Source organism: Rhodamnia argentea, chromosome 10 (assembly GCF_020921035.1).
Source record: "Rhodamnia argentea isolate NSW1041297 chromosome 10, ASM2092103v1, whole genome shotgun sequence".
Lineage (NCBI taxonomy): Eukaryota > Viridiplantae > Streptophyta > Magnoliopsida > Myrtales > Myrtaceae > Rhodamnia > Rhodamnia argentea.
The window spans coordinates 15,024,569-15,045,734 of NC_063159.1; the positions used below are offsets into that span (position 1 = coordinate 15,024,569).

Here is a 21,166-nt window from a genome sequence, read left to right on the forward strand (position 1 = left end):
GCGTTAACCCTGAATGTATGGTTTTCTTCTAGTGTTAACCCTGAATGTAACCTAAGAAGAAAGTTACCGTTTCTGAGAACTTAGCACTTACCGTGCAATAGTTCCTTCAAGAGAACACAAAAATTGTCTGAATGTGCAAGTTCTGATATTTGGGACTAATCGCGGTGTCTAGGTACATGAATTTGTTTCTTATATCGATAAGAATGAGAACAATGGCAGCTAACACTAATTTAACCAGGGAAAAGTGCAAAACTGATATCACTTTCTTATAGTTTTGCTCCAAAATGGGTTGTGTCATCTGATCGGGACTTCCCTAGATCATGGCCTCAGATGATCTTTTTCAATCATCTTCGTTATTTATCTTTATCAAGTGCACATTCGGGGAGAGTCTCAACTGGAGATGGTGCATGAAAGGTATATTCTGCTGATAAGGCACTGAAAGTGTCAGCTGCCTTGCTAGGGCAAGATTTCTCACAAATTTATCCCTTGTTTTCGCCTTTTTTTTTTTTCTCTCTATTTTGATAGACTCAATCGAGCAAGAACCGGGTTAGGAATATGCTAATCCTAACCATAGTAACTCGGTCCACCATGCCGGCAAGGTGAAGACTTACTCAAAAGCTCTTAACTCTTCCCAAATCACGGTAAGTTCATGTATAAGAAAATCTCCCCTATCCATGATTTTTACCCAGCTAATCATCCAAGATCTAAACCGGTTCGAAAGGACATCGTGAGAGGTATAAGTAATGGGGGTATAAATTCTTTAAATCAGGCCTACAACTGGACACCAGAGGGCGCCACAACTCGACGAAATGATCGACCGACATGGATTTTTCAGAGAGTTGTAACAACAGGAGCATAATATACACGGTCTAGACCAATCGATCCAAGCTTGAAGTTGCTTCTTGAGGTTGGTCACTGCTTATTTATCAGCATAATTACACCTTACCATAGCGCCATTTACACACATGTACAGCAAAAACGGGGAAAAGGACGACAGTAAAAAGTCACTTATATTACTTACCTGAACAATTATTCCCACTCCGCGTCTACCTTCTCGGGCTTGTCCCTCAGGCCACGTCCACCTGAGAGGACTCGTACAGCAGGCTCGACGGCAGCAAAGCCGAGAGAGAGTCCAGCATTTGGGGAGTGAACACGTCGTCATCCAACGGCTCATAATTGCCGACACCCAGTCTACCGAGATCGCCGCCGCTCGGGTGATTCTGATGATCTTTCGGGAGGCTCAACCTCCTTCCCGGCTCCACAACGTCATCGTCCGCCGCATCGACCTTCGTGGCGGCGGCATGGGGGACCGCTCGGCCGGCCCCCCGCCGCCGCCGACGCCGTCCGTATCGGAGCCGTCGAACCTGGCGGGGTCGGGGAGCTCGGCGTCGCGGCCGGTGAGTTCCTGCACCAGTGCCCGGAACTGGGAGGCGCTGGTCTTGACCCTCATGGGGTTGGATATGTAGACGACTTTGATGGGTTTGCTCTTGGGTTTGGACCGCTTGGTGGGTTTTCTCTTGGGCATGCTGCAGAGTAGATCGTCCATCGTGCTGGGTTCTTCTACGGCAGATTGGAGGAAGATGAAGAGGTTGTTCTCTCGCGCGGGGTTTGTTCTCACATGGGGGATTCCTTTGGGGTTTGAGGCTGCAAATGAGGGTTGCTGCGAAGAAAGTGGGAGATTTGAAGAGGAAGATAAAGTGCGGAAAAAAATGGTGGAAAAAGTGTGCGTCTTGATGGCAGCAAATGGAAGCTAGCGAAGGGATTGTGGACATATCATGGCGCGCGTGCACCACACTTTCTTCTCATGAAATTTGTCTTTTTGAGATGGAATTGTTGGCCGACAAGAAAGCAACGAAATTTCTCGAAAATATAAGAAATCATGCTATTAGAGCATTTTTCCAGTCATTTGTCTTATTGTATTCAATTTGAAAGGGCAAATTTTCATGACAGTGTAACTCATCTTTTCGACAAGTTTTTTTATTGAAATATATTTTGATTATGCATAACTTTTTCAGAGGAATATCATGGAAAGAATAAATTTTCTCAAGAATAGAATGAACCAATCGTCTACCGATGTACGCATAATAATTAAACGTAACATGATCGATGGAATAAGTATCCTTTCATTTTGATTGGTCTATAATGGATACTTGTCCAATTAATTTTTAAATGTATTTATTGATTATAGTATTTATCTTGTATGGCGTATATTTTTCTGTTTGGTGAAAATGTACATTGTAGATTAATAAATTCGAGTCTTTACGAGTTAATTTAACTAGAGAAAAATAAATTGCAAAAAAAAAAGTCTCTTAAAAAGGAAAGGACGGGACCTATGAAAAAAAGGGGGATGAGTAAGACAAACGACAATCTAGAGGGAGCGTGGAGGGCAGGAGACCACTAGCGCGTGGAGAAATCCAGCTGACTGCAACAGTCGCCCAATAATGCCGCGACGTGGCACTGGCCTGATAAGATGTGCACACGTCATCGGTACGAAAGACGATGACGGTTGACGGGTGATCGATCTTTAGACATGTCCCAGGAAAGCCAGTTAGTGTTAGGCTGTGTCTAGCTCGGTTCCACGAACGACCTGGATAGCCTAATATTGAAATTTTTGTAGCATGCGTGACGTTACTGAAATCATGTTGTTCGAACCACTTTTGAGATTCAAAATTTTTCAAATTTTAAAAAATTCTCACCTACATTTTTTCCTTCCTTTTAAACACACGACGTGGCTCGAATCAAGCCGTCCATTTTTATTTGGACGAGCTTGATTTGAGTAATGTAATGCATGTCACGAAAATTCTAATTTTAGGTGATTCAAATCTCTCTAAAAAATGTTACGTAGGCTGGAGTTTTTCATTTTCTTTTTTCCTTTCTGCCATTTTTCGTATTCCGTCGGAGTTCTTTTCCGTTCGCCTTTTTCTGCCCATTGGGCCATTTGGTTGCGTTCGGTTTAATTTATTATTAGCTTCGGGATGCACGTGATTTAATTGATTTTACAGCTGTCCGAGAAAAAAAAAAGGATTAAAAAAATTTTTTTGTCTCCAGTTGTTCAGCTTGCTTTAGATGCTCGAGCAGGTTAACATCATGTCATCACCTGATGGTGCACCACAATCCGTGCACTCCACTGTTTAAGCTTTGATTAATTTTTCTTTTTGGAAGAAAAGAATCGTCTGGTGGAATCCCGTTTCGCAAACTCCCTTATATATATATATATATATATATATAATTTCTACTTATCACTTTCCCTTCAAAATCTGAAAACATAATGAGTTTTTTTAAACTTCCTTTGTCATATTTTCACGCGACACAAATGTTACGATATAACCAGGTGGATAAACTAATACGAGGATTAGCCATTGATATCAATTATCACTTTACGAATATTTCATTGTCATGTCGTGCTAGTCAAATCATACACAGTTCAATTCTTAAATGATACTTTCGTATATGCGGACATCGTTAGAAATGATTCATTAGTGTATTACTCATGACTAAATGCATTGTAAATCTTTTACCAACAAAAAAAAAAGATTGCAATTTGTAAGTTCGGTAATGATGAATTGAATATTCTTGTCATGCTGGGAGTCTTTGTAATCTTTAATTCGTAGTAGCAACTTTTGTTATAGAGTGCCGCCCTAATTTTTTGAGAAACCAAAATTCATGGTATAAATTCTAAATTATTCGCCGTGGTGTTGTATACACACATATCTGTGTTTTTCTCGAACGCTGGGCCAAAAATACAAAAATACTTTGATGCGGTATTCATGTGGGTATCGAAATAAATGGGAAAAAAACATGCCATAAACAATTTGTATATCAATTCTGATAAAATCAATCTCAGTATCAAATCACATTTCGGATAAAAATACATTCGTGGCTTTTTTTTTCTTAATTTCATTTCGCAATCCGAAAGGAGAAGATCCAGCAGCGGCCAATTTTTTAGCGACGCCGTGGCTCAATCACGTGGCCTGAGATTTGGCGGTGAAAAAAATCCACGTTGACCAGAGGGGCTCCAGCGTTGATCAGCTCGAGATGACTCCAGGCGTACGTACGCGTGGCCACGCGGCAGAAAAACCTCGACGGCGTTTGTGACGATCGAGTCGCGCACGTGTTTTGACTCGGACGAGGAAAGGCCGAACCACGTCACTCGGTGGACGGGGACCGCCGTTAAATCGCTTCCGTCCGAGTCCACGCAATTCGAATTAATCTTATCCAACGATAGCGTGAACCTCACTTATCCAATGATTGAGACTATTTTGGATCCTCACTCACATATGAGTTTAAGGTTTCATTTAAACATATTTTTTAATGAAAAAATATTCTCACCATCGATAGCAATTCATGTCTAAATATTTTGGTAGACAATGAAAGTATCTTTCGTTCATTCATTTTTTTAAAGCTATTTAAGCGATCATTTTTAGTAAAATATTTTTAAGATCATTCATTCTCGACGAAATAAACGCACATTCAAACTAATGATTCTCCTCCTTGATAGCTACGACACGATCCCTCCCTATGCCCAAGTTCGCACATATGGAACCCATGCGAATTTAACATGGTAATGTGATTAGATTTCGGCTCCCACTTGAAAACATGACTTGAGTTTTAAGGTTTTTTTTTTAATCACCAACTTGAGTTTAAGTTAAGCTCGAGGCTAGTATATAAAATTTACGACTTCAATGATGTCGGTCATTTCAAATTCATTTCAAATTAGTTCGAATTGACAATCAATCGGAGATGATAACTTTTCCTCTTGATCGGGCTTAGTGGGCCCAAATCACCAACTCCATGATGTCTCCGATTCTAGATCATGAAAAAGAAAAAAAAAAAGAATTTTATCTCAAGAGAGAGAGAGAGGGGGAGGGAAAATTAAGCATCATTTTGGTTACAAATTGCATCGATTGATTATTTATACACACCTAAAAATACTTTTAGCTTCAAATATGCGAGGAGAAATGTTAGCCGAGCGAGTTTCGCCACAAGAGCAAATTTCAACATGGTCATGTGATTAGATTTCGGCTTCGACTTGAAAACATGACTTGAGTTTAAGTTAAGCTCGATGCTAATATATAAAATGTACGACTTCAATGAGGTCGGTTATTTCAAACTCATTTCAAATTAGTTCGGATTGGCAATCAATCGGAGATGATAACTTTCAACCTCGACCGGCCTTAGTGGGGCCCAAATCGCCAGCTACACGATGTCTCCGATTCTACATCACGAAAAAGAAAAAAAAAAGTAATTTTATCCCGGAAAAAAAGAGAGAGGGAAAATTAAGCATCCCATGCGTTGTTAATTTCAACCATGTTTTTTTGACTTTAACGCGTCGGGCATTGATTGAGGTCGTAAACTTACTAAAGGTGGAAAAATCGACGTACGCAATGCGATGAAAAGGAGGGAGGGCTTCGAGAAAACCAATGTGGGGCCGTCGTGTTTATTTTCTAACACGTGGACGAGGATTCTCCTCGGGACAAAGATAGACGAAAACTTCCTAAAACTCAAAAGAAAATCGAATATTTCTATGATTGATTGTTTTTTTTTTTTGGTCGAAATGATTGACTGCTTGAATGTACCGATTCGGTGACGTATACTTTACGGAAGGACAAATGATGGAGCTTGTGGCTTGTGGTTTTCCTTTGTATATATGTATATATATTTAATTTTTTTTAACGACTATCGTAGATACACTTGTCAAACCCAGCCCGGTTTGAGCCAAAATACTCAATTGTTGAGATGAGCCTGGTTCTAAAGTAGAATTGAGAATCGATCTTCGGTCTCACCCAATTCGATTCCAAGTTTCAGGATATGGAGACTAGGTTTTAAGTTCAAAAAATTGTGAAACCGATTTTGACAAGTAAATTTCGCCTGGAACTTGTCTCTGTGCTTATTTTGTTCTTTGTTTTCAAACCCAATGTTCCATAGTATCCGATGATGAGTGTGTAATATGAAATGACTAGTTTGAGCTTCTATTTTCAACGATATCCGTGCTCGAGACTTTTTAACATTTCATATTCTCGACGTGTCTAAATATAAGCCATGGTCGGTGGATTGTAGCTGCAAATGATTATCATCAAGAGTGATAATTCACTGCAATCGTTCGCTTAAGAATACACGGGAACTTGAATAGACCTTGGAACCTATCATGGGATAGGTCCAAAGTTTGTTTTTCTAAGGTAATCATGGTAGGTTCAAAGTTTCAAAAAATTGATGAAATGGTTATTCGGCTGGTAGATTTCAAGAGAAAGCTAGACCAGCCCCGAAATCGCTCACCCTAATTAGTTGTCATCTCACTTTTTTGTCCTTCCAAAACTACCTTCACAAACTTCATCCACTCAAAAAAAAAAAAAAAAACTATTGTTTTCTTTTTCAAAACATCTATCGGTTATTTATTGTTTTTTACATTAAAAAAAAAAACCTGCACGCACGCATGACGCGCGCTCGACTCTAGTAATCAATTAAGTTAAATCCTATAAATGACGGTTTCTCACTCTAAAATGCGCACGAGCGGTTCAATTAGAAAGGCCTCGGGTAATTGGATACTCATAGTAGAGATTGGCAGCAAATTGAGACAATTCAAATGTAGGATTATGATAAAATGATTTTTAGTTGATACACGATCAATGTAAAAAATGAAAGATTTAGGCAAGCTGTGTTACTTTATTTAGTCTTAATACCACCAAAAAACCTCATACTAATACATTCATCCTACATTTAGCCCAAATTATTATTATTTTTTTTTGTAACAAAAGCTAAATCCCAAACTAGTCTATCTTGCTACATGTACCCCAAACAAATTTTCATGTCAAATAAAATACCGAATTGAAACACCCGTGCCACGTTTACCCTAAATCGGTATACTCGTGTGGCATTTATCCGAATTGTGTTTTTAGGGGTAAATGCGGTGCTAGTTTGGGATAAATGTGACGTGAGCATACCTGTTTGGATTTTTTGCGATTTAAAAATTAGTTTGTTGTAAAAATGGCACGCATGTACAAGCTCAAGAGTTTTTTTAATACAAATATATATTTTTGTTTAAATGAAATGCATGTGTACAAATTTGAAATTTTTTAGTCATATTAACTCTTTTATTTACCATTCACGTGTCACCATCACAAATCCTACCGAAAATAAATTTCATGGAGATTGGATTTACCTAACCATGCAAGTTAGGGTGCGAATGACAATTATTCTCTTTTTAGGCTATATTTCTGACCAGATTTTTCGATTTTTATTCTCCGAATGAGTTTTTGAGTATAGACACACATTTGACAACAATACAAAATTTCTGTTTCTAAAACAAAAATTCATTTGACAAAGGCATAAAATTTCTACGGTTGGGCGACGGGCGGATGGCGGCCGGCAACCGGCAACCGGAGGATGGAGATCAGCTGCCACAATAGGCGGACAGAGACTTGCAGATGATGACATGCAAATTGCACCTATGGACCAATGACCAGTGATGTATCGTCGGCGATAGGGACACGAGAGAGGCAACCGGGGACGAGTAGTGGGCAACCATCAACTGACGAACGGAGACTAGTGGTCGGTAATCGGCATATGGCGATCAGCCGCAGAGACCCGAGAGAGAGGAAGACCGCATGCGAGAGAGAAAGGGTGATCACTAAGAAAAATTCTTATTTCTGTTTCTGTTGCAGAAATTTTAAAAAAAAAGTAGAAAATTTATATTTCTCATTTCGGTTTCAAAACTATTTATGGGATAAAAATTTATCCTAGAAATAGGAAGAATGAAATTGAGTTACCAAACGAATTTTTGTTTCAGACCTATTTCACGGAACAAAAAAATAAAATAAAAAATAGAGAAATAAAACTGTTGTCGTAGGTGTTGCGGTTAGCGTCGATGGACCATCAAATGATTCCGATTGTGACTTGTCCTTGGTTTCATTTGCTTTCCATTTTGTCACGGAACAGAGTAATGAGAAAACCCTACAATGACTCCATCTGTAGGGCCTGGAAACGGCCCCTTCAACCTTAAAGAAGATTTCGGACCCCAAAAAAAAAAAAAAAACACCATAAAGAAGATGGAGTGTCAAAAAAACTCAAGCAAAAGAGCAACATGAAAACCCTAGAATTGCTCCATCTGAAGTAACTTTGATTATGCCTAGACAGATCTCTACCAAGTCGGCTCATTTCTACTTTTAAGGATTGACTTCACCCTCCGACAGAGAAACTTAAAAAGGAAAAATCGAATATTGCGGCAAAATTCGATTCAGCCCTGAGCCATGAAGCCGAACACGCTCGTCAATGGACCGACGACCTGTTTAATTAGATGTCGACCGCGTCGTGCGAACGAGTCGGGACGAGAATTGTGGGCACATGCGATCCCTAGAAAAAACGACGTGAAATAATAATGGCCCCGGTCGGGCATGCGGCGAATGTCTTGTCTCGACCAGATCTGTGAACTGAAAGCAATTGCGGCCCTCGATCACGTGGGAATCAACGATCGAGATGAAACCCGTTTCGACGGGAGCACTTGTCCAGAACGGGGAGGGGTAGGGGCCAGACAGCTAACCCTGGTGGAGGAGCCGGCACAACTGGAGTGGAGATTGCTTGTTGCAGGTCCACAAATTTTTCTTCTTCATTTTTTTTTATTTTTTCTAAATAGCCATTTGCTGTTGGCGGCATTTAACATCTCCATCTTCCCTTCCAACGCAGCACTCATTGCAACCCCAAGAGCTCTCTCTCTCTCTCTCTCGGCCCGGTTCACAAAATTGGGTCATGTAATACTTTTTCACTAAAGAATTCTTGAACAAAATTATCAAAAAAATCATAAATATTTTGTAATTTACGCCAATTCAATTCTACTACTTTACTAGAAATCGAATTCAGTACAAGAAATGGTTTAAGGGCTTGATTCTTGTTTTTTTTTATTAAGCCAACTTGGTGGAAGGAAACTTTTCTTTCTTGCCGGTGGCCAGCGAGGGCGAGCTACCTCCCCGGCCGTCCCCTCTAGCTAGAGGCTAGAGGAGGAAGAAGAAGGGGGATGAGAGAAAAAAAATGAAAAATAAAATAGAAAATAAAATAAAAAATATCAAGAAATATTAAATATTATGCCACTGGACGGCCGGATAAACCGAGTTGGTACAATTACAAAAGATTTAGTACTAAATTGGCATAATTACAATAAGTTTATGACCTTTTTGATAATTTTCCCGAATTCTAAGATATGACCTATCGATATTTCAAACATGCAATTTTAATTTTTGGAAAAATATTACCGAGCATCCTCATATCGATTTGCGTCGTAAGTTTTGAAAAGACTTTTGATTAGCATTACAAAATTACATCCGAAATTTGGTCCTTAACTTTCGTTTCAATATAGCCATTTTCATCGTTCCAAATCCACCCAGAGTGTAAAATCACTTGCTGGGGACCCTAATTCATCCATTGCTTTGCCGGTGCTCTTCCCCTTTTCTTTTGGCTGCTGCCGACACTCGCTGTGTCGTTGCAGCAGGCCATCTCAGCTGAGCTGCAACCCATCATCAAGCTTTTGCCCGCGTTGAGCTTGACTCAAATCTGTCCACGGCGGCATCGAGCTCTACTTGACAGACATCTCGAGCCCGATTCGATTGCTAACGGAACTCGAGACCCGGATTTGTCGAGGGCGACATCGGCCATGGCCAAGAAGAGAGAGATAGGCCCGTAAAGCTCGGTTGGGGAGGTAAACCGTAAACTCATTACAATTGTGCCAACTCAGTCATCTCTTTATCTTTTTTAACTCCAGAATTAAAGGTTTTCCACATTTCATCGCTAATACTATAAAATCGGTTTTTGTAATCTCCGCATATTCGCATTTACTGTTATTGGTACGTCACAATTTAGTGGCATTTCATGTTCGAACTAATAACAAGCTCTTATCTCCACCTTCCCCATAACTCAAAAAGCTATTTATAACTCTAGTAATATATGGTAGGATGGACGTAATCGATGCCACAAAAATTTGTGTGAATAATGTGTATTGCTTGCACTCCGGACATTCTCAAACAAAGAAAAGACCCGATAAATCGACGTACTTTGCATACTCAAAAAATTCGACGCATGAATCAAAAAAGATGTACAGAATCGACGCGAATCGATAGTAATTACATCTCGACCATCCATTACTTTCCCACTTATGCTTATCGAAATCCCATAACGAGAGAAAAGAGAACCCAACGCCCCCTCCCTTTTTCTCTAGGGCAGCCTTACACAAACTTTGCACCCATGCTAACTTGTGCATCCCCATTCTCTCTCTCTCTCTCTCTCCATAACAACTTCATATATAAGCGGTCAACTGAATAACCAATCAAGAATACGATCGAGGAGGTGTGAGATGGGTCCGGAAAGATTTGAACTCGGGACCTTCTCATCCGATATCATGTTAGATGAATACGCAATTTTAATATTTAAATTTTTTATCAAGAGGGACTTGAAAACTTTCATTGAAGAAGCAATTTTACCTCTTCATCTCTTCGGACTCCATTTACTAATTGTTGGCACCTAAACTTTGACAACCCGTGTAGTCATTCCCCACATAAAATATCCGACCCCTAAACAAAAAAATATCGAAGTTGCATGTCGACATAATGCACTTACGATAAGCGGGGTGTGGTCAGTCATCCAAGTGCAAATGGGAACTTTCGTGTTGCGATTCGATCAGCGCATCAAAGTCGAAGGGAGTGGGTGGATTACCATGAATAAGAAGAAGTAGGTCAAAAGCGGATCTTTCCCGTGTTCGAGCAATCATTTCCAGATTTGAAGCTATGGATATGGTCAATCTGAGAATACGATTCCTGTTTCCTCGGGAGCAAGTTGGAGCACAATATTAAAGCAAGATAATTGATTATACAACAGTATTTTTTTTTTTTTGTGACCGTTATGCTAACGGTCTGTTTTGAACCGCAAAAAATGAACAATAAATAATTAAAAATTATTACGGATCGACTTTTTTAAGATTTTATAGCTCACAACGTATCGTTATTCTCACAATTATGTTAGCAAAGTTCTTGAAATATTAGTAGAAGGAAACAATAAAATAGTGGGCACAGAACGGAAGAGACCTCGGAGACGAGACGAAGGCTTGGATTTCGGCGAGTGGTTGAGGGGAGATAACGGGTTTGGCCGAAGGGCGATTTAAAGATTGAGCCGTTGAGATTTTCCAAAGAGAGAACAGAAATCGTGGAATCACCAAGCCTACAAGCTCCTGGCCACGATCCACATCAGTGCCTGTATACCAGCCTTCCCCGACCCGGAAATGTTTCAGAGACACAAACTCAATTTCTCCTCTCCCTGCGGATGAATCGTGGCGGAGTGTCATCTCCATCATTATTACCCTCATAGCTATGTCTTCGGTTATAATCACCAGAGATTTGACGCTGCACCTTGCCACTGTTTCTCTCGTTTTAAGTTTGTGTCTCTGTTCTCGTTTCGAACAAAGAATTTCTTCGTCGTGGTCAGCCAACATCTGTGCCGTATCTTGAAATTCGGAGCCGGCTGCTGGGCTCGTCTGTTCACCATTGCATGAAGCTCCAAATTCTGCGTCTTCCTTCAAATCTCCTTCGCCGGACTTGGCCGAACTTGATCCTCGCCGGAAATGATTTCCAGAACCTCTTCGCGATAGCTTGACCGTTAATTTCTCTTGGGCAAGGTAAGACTCGAGATGCTCTGCATTGGTTATTTTGCAAGTAGAAGCTGCTTTTAAAGTCGATATTTGATATGAACTAAACCTTTTCTAGAAACTTTGGATCGAATTGTTGTCTTGCTATTGCGTATGGGGATCGAAATGATTACCATCTATTTCGTCGAAATGCACAAGTTAGATCCGTATCAATTAAGCTCATAGGGTCATTTTTACGAAATCCTCACCGTTTATTCGACGAAATGCACAGATTAGATCCGTTTCGACCGAAAAAGAAAAGTAAAAAAATAGCTTGGGTTATAGATTGATTAAAGGGCAATCTGACGTGCGTTGAATGACTTTGTCCAAAACATCGATCACTTTTGTGAATCCATTCCTTCTTATCCGAGAGTCCCCTTGGCCCATTAGTGGTTTGATTTCTGTCCGTGTTTTAGCACGTATGTTCTGTTCATCGCCAGATTATGGAGTTGAATCGATACTGAGGCTTTCTTTCCTAATCTGAATAGAACTATGTTGAGTCTAATGATGCGACGTCTATTGTGCATGTTTCTTTTGTAAACGAGTGACGCCAATTGTCGAGGACTTCGTGGAAAATGGGATTGGAGATCTCTCCATAATGTGTGCTTCTGTTTTGAAATTGTGTTATGCGTAATGTAATCTATATGAGTGTGAACGGTATTGATGTACGGAGCTGGCCGTTGATGTCGTGATTGCGTGAGGTTGTGGACGGTGGATGATGGCGGCAGTCCAATGACGGTGTATGGATGAAGGCGGCGCTAGGATTCGGGAGTTGGAAGTATTGGTCGTAGCATCAATGGAAAATGGGCTTAGAGTGGTTGTGATGAGTCGTGGGCTTGGTGAGATAATTTTTCAAAATAGGGCTTAGAGTTTTTAATTGCAAGCGGCTTGATTAGTAAGCTCATTTGCAATTTTGTCCTGGACTTGTGGACTTTAAATCTTAAACTAAACAAATCTTAAATTAAAAATTAAAAAAGGTAAAAGAGAGAGAGAGAGTCTTGATTGGGTAGGTAGATCATAATTAGTTTGGTTTATGTTTAAATAGATCGATCTCTTAGAATAATTTGAATTCAATTTGAATCTAGCTTATGGGATGGCTATCAATAGCGCTCAGTAACAGGCCATGTTATATTTTTTACCCACCTCATATTGGGTTACTTTAATGCACTCTATCTTTTGTTAAATTTTTATTACTTTTTTTGATCAATGAGCTGTGAACAAATGTAAGAGTGCTCTTTTATCAAGATGCCGAGATGGAACCTAGATTCTACAACCGGCTCAATCAATATAGCCACAGTCGAGAACATGCTCATCGCGGCATCTTGATAGAAGAGCGGCGATTCTTCCATTCGTCCACAATTAATAAAAGAATCGCAACTCATTCATTAAAAAAGTAATAAGAAACTAATAAGAGATAGAGCGCAGTAAATAAACCAATATGAGATGGTTAAAAAATATCACATGGCTTGGTTATTAAGTCTTAGAATAACAATCTCGTAAGCCAGATTCAATTGAATTCAAATTCTTTTGGGACTATTTAAATCTAATCCAAACTAAATCTATTATTAGGATCTGCCTACATAATCAGGTCTTTTTTGTCCCTATTTTAATTTTTAATTTTTTTAATTATCTTATTATTATTGCTAATAATATCCCCAAAACAGAACACCGGCCGAGTCCTTGGGCCCGGTCCCAGATGGGGGCAGATATAAAGTTCACAAGTCCAAGCCCAATATACAAATGGACTCACTAATCAAGCCTCTTCCAATTAAAGCCTCACGAGCCCAATTTGGTAGAATAAACTCACCAAGCCCATGATTCATCATAATCGCTCCAAGCCCATTTTTCATTAAAACTACTCTAAGCCCACGTTAAGCCCAGTTTCCATCATAACTGAACGAAATCCATTTTCTATTAATCCCTATTTCTCTCTCTTTTTATTATTTCCATTATTCATTTGTATTTTCTCTCATCCCCTTCTTGCGTTCAGCCTCTCGCTTGTCTCCCTTGTCAAGTTCTCAGGACATGAAGTTCTTTCTTCTTTCCAAAGAGGAACCTTGAACGTTCGTGAGCACAAGATTATTGGAGACTTCGTCTACGACCAGTACTTCCAACTCTCGAAACCGAGCGCTGCCTTCATCTATCTAGGTCATTTGACCTGCCATCGTCCACCAGCCACAACCTCACACAATCATGGTATCAATTCCTAGCCACTAAACCAACCAGCTATGGACACCAGCAATGTTCACACCCATATAGAATTTCAAAACAAAAGCACACGTTCCATAGAGATCTCCAGTCACATTTTTTCACGAAACCGTCAACAAATGGTATTTACTCGTTTACAAAAGAAAATAGACATTGCATCATAAGAATCAATTTAGTTCTATTCAGATTTGGAAAGAAAACTTCGATATTGATTCAAATTCATACATGACTCAACTACGTCCAGCAATGAACAGAACATACGTGCAAACATGGACAGATATCAAACGGTAACTAAATTTGTCTAACTCGGTTTTCCTTCACACAATCGCCCAAAACAAAGTAAACTCGCTTCGATCAAGAAAAGGACCGTTACCTATAGTAAGTGCCTGACCTTGAACAAATCAGTCACGAAGACAATCTTTAAGGCTGAAATCCGTATCAACAATTTTATATCATATTCCTCGCCGAGAATCATCACTGCCAATCACATGGCTGAGGAGAACTTCCTATCACAAATGTTATGTGAAACACCAGGAAGTTTCAATCACATGGTCCGTGATGACAAGTGCCGACGTTGAGGCTGTCAACGAATAATGAATTGTTTCACACCTTTCCAGCCAAAAACAAATAAGAAACGACGGACTAATCAACGCCATAAAGAAGCTCCTTGGAGTGATAATACAGGCTGGAATCGGCCCAAAAAACTGTGGTCCATAACTTTGGCTGTTCAATGCCGAGAGATGTGTTGGTTTGAGCATCTTTCATGAATTCCATGAATGCGGGCTTCATAGCTTTTTGAGCTTCGTTGATCGATCTGCTCAAATATTTTCTGATACTCCCATGCATGACCGTTGAATCTTGAAGCGCTCGTGGTGTCAGTAGTGAGAGGCTTCAACCTTCTTGGAGATCCCTGAATGTGAGTGATCGAGGCGGCACTTGAGATTGCTGATTGAGGTCAGGCTCTAATTCGCTGGAGACGGATTCAGGCTGAAAGTGTTATCTCTGTTGATTTTGCAGTGAAGACGACCTTTGGTTTTCGATGAATTGCAGAGAATCGCGAGGCAACGATAGCAAAGGGATTGGTGACAGCTATGCTTATGCTTGCAGGACGATTATCTGAGCAAAAAGCATAGCCATCACCGATCCCTTCGTTGTCGTTGCCTCGCGATTCTCTGCAATTCATCCAAAATCAATGGCCATCTTCACTGCATTGCAGAATCAACAGCGACAACACCTCCGGCCTAAATCCATCTCTAGTGAGTTAGAGCCTGACCTCGATCAGCGATCTTAAGTGCTACCTCGATCGTTCGCATTTAGGGATCCCCAAGGAGATCGAAGCTTCTCACTCCCGACTCCACAAGCGCTTCGAGATTCGTGCCTCGGCAGTTCAACAAGTCATGCATGGGGTATAAGAAATATTTGAGCAGACCAATGAAGCTCGAAATGCTACGAAGCCCGTGTTTTTGGAATTCATGGAAGATGCTCAAACCAGCACATCTCCCGGCATTGAAGAGCCGAGGTTACGATCGCCATTGCTTTTTTCGCCAATTCAAGCCTGTATTATCGCTCCAAAGAGCTTCTCTATGGCATCAAATAGTCATCATAGCGGATGTTTCTCTTCTGTTTTTTGTTGGATAGGTATGAAGCAGTTCGTTTTGCGCTGACAGGCGATAATCGTCAGCACTTGTCATACTCAAGCGGTCGGAACTTCCTTATGTTTGACATAACAGCATTTGTGAGCGGAAGTTCTCCTCAGCCATGGTGATCGGCAGTGATTCCTCAACCCGCCGATATCGATTTCAAATTTCGAGATCGTCTTCGTGACTGATTTGTTCAAGGTCAAGCGATCAACACCACACGTAACGTTCCTTTTCTTGATCCAAGCGAGTTTGCTTTGTTTTGGGCAATTGTGAAGGAAAACCGAGTTGAGAAATTCTGTTACGAGTTGAATTAGTTCTCTTACTCTTGTTTTGCCAGCTTTTAATTTTAAAACTTAAAATTTAATTGCGTGTACTTTTATGGCTAGAATAAGACATTCTATTATTTTAAAAAATAATCGTTTTGTATTGTATGTTTTTTGCTTTTCACTTTATTGGACTGTTTGGAGTGTGAGTTTTGGCACCCACGTCACGGTTTATTCGCTTAAACGCTCATCCCGTGAATCTTCCCCTGCTCCATCCTGGATTTGGTCCAAACAGAAACCGAGATTCGTCCTTTCCTGGTTCGGAGTAAGCTGCCATGGTTGGTTTCGGATGTTTCTTGATGATTTCTTTGGGTTGGATCTGAGTTCTAGTTCTAAGTGCTCATTACATGCTCGACGAAATTGCATGAATCGAGCTCACGTTAATTTGTCCTCGGCTGCGGATTAAGCGCGTGCCCATACGTTTTTACTTGATAGACACTGTGCCAATGGTTATTAGGCGCGTCGATTGCCTCCATATTTCATTGTGCCAAGACAATTGCTGAATCCGTTTTCTTTCTCTATGTTCTGTACTTCGCGTCTCGTGTGATGGTCGATCGGCCTTGTCCCTTCCGGCGAAAAATTGGTGCCGATCCTCTGTGATGTTCGCGTTTTGCCTTCTGATTGTATCCCGTTGTCCCGTCCGGATGTCGTGTATGGTTGCAAATGGATGACTGTATAGATTGGACTGTCGGCGAGGGGCTAAGGAGGTCCGGTGTTGGACGGATTTTTGGGTCACTTAGATTCGTGTTCGGTTCATCGGTTGTTTAAGTTTTGAGCTTTGATTTAGATATCCCGCATGCCTCCTGTTTGCCTTCTGTTTGAGAAATTTTCTGTGTGGAATATCCTGAAATGGCATTCTGTGTCTCGCTGATATGGCCGAAAGATATTGTTGCTAATCTGGTGGGAAATTAAGTCTTGCTGGTCTGATTTTGTACTTTCGTATGACGAAGGGTAGGATTGCTTGAGCATAATGAAGCATATTGTGAAGATAATTGCCTTGTTGGTGGCTATCTCTGCCATGTGGATTGGTCTTCTGGAGATATCTGTAGTTCCACGGAGCCAGACTTGGTTGGTGAGAATCTTTTTAGTTGCCTCTCCCTTCTCTGATCTCCTTTACACTTGTAAGATCCTTTCTTCCGTGCATAGCTTGATGTTTTGAGTTTCTAATCGTTCTTGAGCTACCGGTATACTTCATTGTTTCCCTGGGATGCTATGGATTGCTAACGGTTGGCAATTGGCATCGGCCTAATGCACTTTCCAACTTGTCCTCAAGAGGCAGTGTTGTTGCAGCAGGTATTTCATTTTTCAGAATTTCTTAAATTTGTTATTGGACAAGGCTCGTGCTCCGATAATCTGTTTTCGACTCTCAATTTTTTTTTTTTTTTTGTAAGGATTACACCAAGTCTGCTTTTTAGAATTTCTTAAATAAGAATATTAGTGGTAGTGTGCTGCTTAAAAGGAAATTTTCTCGAGGGAGCTAGTTCTGTTGCCTATATATATTTTTTTCCTAATCTCAAATGAAGAACAACATCGAGATTATGACCTTCTAACATATTTAGTCTCTTCCAACATTCTCGAAGAAAGTCTGTATATGTTTTCGGCCTTGATACTTGAATTGTATTTTTCAAGACATGCTTGGTTTCACGTCCAGGCAATCTGTCGTATCTTTTCCAGTCTTTTAGGTTGGCACTTTGCTGCTTGTTTTATCAGGTTTCGTGAGCATTTCATTTAACTTATTACGCCTGGGACATATATGGAAGTGGTAAATTATATGGCTCCGGAGTCATATATCATTGTATTTCCCTAAATTTGACTTTGTCCTGACCAGAAGCAGGTGGTCTGAGCTTCAAAACAACACCCATGTCACTCACTCGAGGGGTTGTCACTGACCACTCTACGTGTGTTGTTTGAGGGGTGGTGGGTGGTCCAGGGGAAATATAGTCCCCGAAGAGCTAGTTGAGTATTTTAGGTAATCGTGGATTATCTTTTTAGTGAAGTAAGAGTGTCACATTGCTCTAGCAAAAGAAAGCAGACCGGTTTTTACTAAATTTAATCTAGCGGGTGGTTAGAAGGGACTGGACGACTGTGAATTCTAGTGCTAGCGGGGTAAGAGGGACACATTCTACGGCAAGAGGAAGTAGGTAGCCCATGCTTGTTGTGCCTGGTGTCTCTGGAAGGAGTGGTGGAAGACCCCGTGGTGGTGAAATATCTTTGACGTGATAATCGGATGGCACACGGCTTTAATGAATCGTATGAATTTGGTCTTTCAGAATAATTGCTCCCTTGTCGGACAATTTGATGGATCTTAGCAATGTGTTCTGTACCTTCCCGTTTTTTAATCACATTTTACTTGAGTTTGGCTTTTTAACTAGAGCATATGGTTTGAGTTGAGGCAAGAGAGTTGAATCTTTTGCAGGACGTTGTCGAGGCCAAGCATTACTTGAAGCAAAGAGGGGTCGATGTTGGTTCTAAATGATTTGGCTTGCTGAACTCATTTACACACAGAACATTCCAATTCGAGTGGAAATTGATCTACGAGTCTTCCGGGAATAGAGCAGCTGATCAACATTTACTCGGGCCCTTCGACAATTTTGAGCGTTGGGTTAAGTTATGAACTAATCACGAAAGGTAATGCTCTTGGTGCTTATGCTTGTGGGTGAAATCGAATGTCTGTTCATTTTGTCCACCACCCTTTAGCGATTCTCTCTCTCTCTCTGTGGGTTCTTCTTCTTTTGATTGTGGGTTCTTTGATGTACTGATTGCCTTTGACTATAGACATTGAGGAAATGATTGACGAGAAACAGAAACCCGTCTGGCCCAAAGGAGAATGGAGATAGAGAAATGAGATTTAGCGAATTTACATTCCAAATATGTTGATGTGTTTGTGCAATCATTGAACTTTTTTCGCCTTTGCAAACGAGGATACGTCCAGATCCAGTCAAAGATGAGAACATAATTTGGAATAATTACTTTATCGTGTCGAAAGGCAAGATCGGATCGCGTCGTTACAATTATCAAGTCGTGTTTTAAGTGTGGTGAAAATAGTTATGTTTTTTTTTTTCCGATGTTAATTAATTTGGGACGTCAACGTGGTTGGATTCCACATTTCTGCAAACACCTCCTCCGCTCTCAATGGTGTTGTTTCCCTTTCCGTAGCTGACATAGGTAGGTGTCTACTTGTTGGAAGATCTTGGCTACGACCCTTTGTTTTGACCAAAATAATAACAACAATAATAATGACTTTACTTTTTCTTTTTCAGCTTTTGCCTTTAAAACTTGAAAATTAATACGTGCCTATTTTGTGCGAAAACCGGCATAAATTGCCGTTAACACTAAAAAAATCTCCTCAAAATAATAAGGAGATTTTTTTAGTATTAACGGCAATTTATGCTGAAACATTCTCGTTAATTCGTTTTCATGAGTGATATAAGTATTAAGAAAATATATGTGAATAGTGAAATTGGCCATTTATTCATGATTTATAGTTTCCTCTCCAAGGTAGACACCGTTTCGCACGTGTGGGGGGGGAGGGGCCCACGTCTATTGCACGGTGGCGGCGGAGCCGCATTTCGTACTGTTTGCCACGAGAGCGATTCCTTCTTCTATTTTTTTTTCTTCTTCTTTTTGCAGAAAAGCCATTACCCACCTTACGCGGTTTATCCTTTTGCCAACCCCAATCTTTTCAAAATTCCTAATTACCTCCCCGAGGGTTCTCACCAACTACCCGGGCCCCACCACTCCCTCCCCCCGACTCTCGAGGAGTTGACCGGAATCTCCCCCGACGCCTTCAAATTATTAACTTATCATTTCAGGTGTCCGCTTGAATTTTCAAATTATTAACTCGTCATTTCAAATTAATGACCAAATTTTAAGTGCAGTCGGCATTTACATACGAATTCTTACGTTTTTGGATTTCATACGAGCATGTACTTTGTCCAGTAGCCATGAACAAGTGATCGGACATTCAGCGACTATGCTCGTTTTAAGTACGTTTGTTAGACCGATAAATTTGACCCATTGCGATGATCGTCGATGTTCGTGTTTTAGGCTCCCGCAAGATAGCTAGCGATCGATGAAGTTTGTCATATAGCCGAGAAGAATAATTTACATGTTTGTCATTTGTGAAGAAAGAAGTTGGGACTTTTAGCGTAATAGAACTTGGCGACGAGTACCTTTAGTACTTAAGGGCGCGCATGGTAACACTTTTGAAAATGAATTAATGTTTCAGAAGTGTTTTTGAATGAGGAATCTGCTTGGTAATGTAACTTCTGGAAGTAGAAATTCGTTTGGTTCCGCAACATTACATTTTTTATTTCTGAAGTAAATTTTTACTTTCTGAAATTGTTTTTGAGCCACTTCCAAAAGTTAAAAAAAGTTACTTTTCTTTCAGAAGTAGAGATCTCTTAACATCAACAACTCTCTCATTTCGACTTTTATTCATTTTCGTCGCATCTCTCTTTCAACCACACCTCTGCCGTCACCGACCACTGCCGAATCGCCTTCGCCCATTGCCGACCACGGTCGCTAGTCGCTACAACCACTGTCGTGACCATCGTCGCCCACCAACGCACGGCCACTGCGACTACCGCCGGCCGCCGCCAACCGTCGGCCGCCGCCAACCGTCGTATTCAGATTCTGGAGTAAAAAAACAAATAAATATTTTTAATAATAAAATTTATTTTCAAAGAAATTTTTAAAAAATTTAAAATGAAGTAGAAATTTTTCGATCGCCAATAATAATTTTATTAAAAAAATTTTGTGTTAATAATGTTTCGGAAGTAAAAAATTTCAACTGTTATCAAATAAATTTCTATTTCAGAAGTTTAAATTTTGTTTTGTTATCAAATGATTCTCTTTGATCGGAAATCAATTACGTACTTCTACTTCAAAAATTAATTTCTGAAGTAAAAGTGTTGTCACCGACATCCCAAGTTACCTAAAAGTAGAAATGGCGCTATTTAAGACACGTTCGAAACAAAAAGGACGAACAAAAAGTTGCACATTCCAATGCTCCGAAGAGAAGAATTCACGTTTCGATAACTTGAGATTTCAAGGCAGTTCGCCCGGCCTGCGGGGGGGAGGGGAGGGAGGGAGTGATTCTCCGAAAGGAAAACAGTAAAAGAATGATGGCACGCCAGCGAGAGCTGCAATTTTCAAAAAGCGGCATAGGAAATAGAGAGGAGGATTTGTTTATTTCGATCCGCTTTCGAGAAATCGGTGGGAAAGAGAGAGGGTAAATTCAGGGGAAAAGGACGTGATGGCAATAGAAGATTGTCAATGCACTAAAGCCTCACGCTTCTTACTAACTCTAAGCCTTTGCTCTCTCTCTCTCTCTCTCT

General features: G+C 40.4%; 1 pseudogene; it reads left to right on the forward strand.

The window, feature by feature from the left end:
- The first annotated feature begins 16,171 nt into the window (after positions 1–16,171).
- Positions 16,172–18,809, forward strand: LOC115728991 (annotated as a pseudogene).
- Positions 18,810–21,166: the final 2,357 nt, after the last annotated feature.